Consider the following 1,606-nt stretch of genomic DNA (forward strand, 5'->3'; position numbering starts at 1 on the left):
TATCCATTTAATGCAGTTTATAGCATATTTTAAAAAGCAAAATGATGTTAAAGGCCCTGATATACTTCAAGTAAAATCAAAGAATGAACTGATGTGATGTAATTTTGAACAAAATCTTGCCAAAACGAAGTTCGTTTGGGAGTTCAGGCCTTGATATACTTCAAGCGAAACGGAAGAACGAACTGATGTGACTGAAGTTCGTTTTGGGAGTTCAGGCCTTGATATACTTCAAGCGAAAATGAACTGATGTGATGTAATTTCGACCAAAATCTGGCCAAAACAAAGTTTTGTATATATACTAAAGAGAAAAACAAAGAACAAACTGATGTGACGTCATTTCGAACAAAATACGGCTAAAACAAAGTTCATTTTGCATTAGTTTTGGGGAGTTCAGGCCCATTATACTTCAAGCAAAATCGATAAACAAACTGACATGATGTAATTTCGAAATTACGAAAAACGAAGTTTGCTTTGTGTTCGTTTTGTGAGTTCAGGCCCCAATATACTTAAAGCGAAATCTAGGAACGAACTGATGTGACGTCATTAACAAAATTCGGCCAAAAATACATTTCGTTTTGGGAGTTCATGACCCGATATACTCTGAACAAACTTAAAATATGTCATTTTGAACAAAATCTGGCCAAAACGAAGTTTGTTTTGTGCTCATTTAGGAAGTTTAGGCCTCAATATACTTCAAGCGAAAATGAAGAACAAACTGATGTGATGTCATTTTGAACAAAATCCGGCTAAAACAAAGTTTGTTTTGGGGGTTCAGGCCCAATATACTTCATGCGAAATTGAAAAACAAGCTGACATGACGTAATTTCGAACAAAATCTGGCAAAACCGAAATCTGCTTTGTGTTCATTTTGGGAGGTCAGGCCCCAATATACTTCAAGCGAAATTTAAGAACAAACTGATGTGATGTCATTTCTAACAAAATCCGGCCAAAAATAATTTTGTTTTGTGCTTGTTTTGGGAGTTCATGACCCGATATACTCCAGTTGAAAACGAAGAACGAACTGATATGACATAATTTTGAACAAAATCTGGCCAGTGAAGTTTGTTTTGTAATCGTTTAGGAAGTTTAGGCCTTGAACAAAGTTATTTTTGTGTTTGTTTTGTGTTCGTATGGCACCAATAGACAGGCAAAATCTAACAACAAACTGATGTGACGTCATTTCGGCTAAAGCGAAGTTCGTTTTGGGTTCATTTTGGGAGTTCAGGCCCCGAAATACAGTCGAAAGCAAAGAACGAACTGATGTCACGTCATTTCGAACAAAATAAGGCTAAAACAAAGTTCATTTTGTGTTTGTTTTGGGAGTTCAGGCCCTGATATACTTCAGTCGAAAACAAAGAATTTATGTAATGTCATTTTGAACAAAATCCGACTAAAACAACGTTTGTTTTGGGAGTTCAGGCCCAATATACTTCAAGCGAAATCGGAAATCAAGCTGCAATTGCGTAATTTCGAACGAAATCTGAAATTTGCTTTGTGTTCATTTTGGGAGGTCAGGCCCCGACATACTTCAAGCAAAAACGAAGAACATACTGATGTGATGTCATTTCAACTAAAATCTGGCCAAAACAAAGTTTTGTATATATAC

Source organism: Garra rufa, chromosome 4 (genome assembly GCF_049309525.1).
Source record: "Garra rufa chromosome 4, GarRuf1.0, whole genome shotgun sequence".
Taxonomy (NCBI): Eukaryota; Metazoa; Chordata; class Actinopteri; order Cypriniformes; family Cyprinidae; genus Garra; species Garra rufa.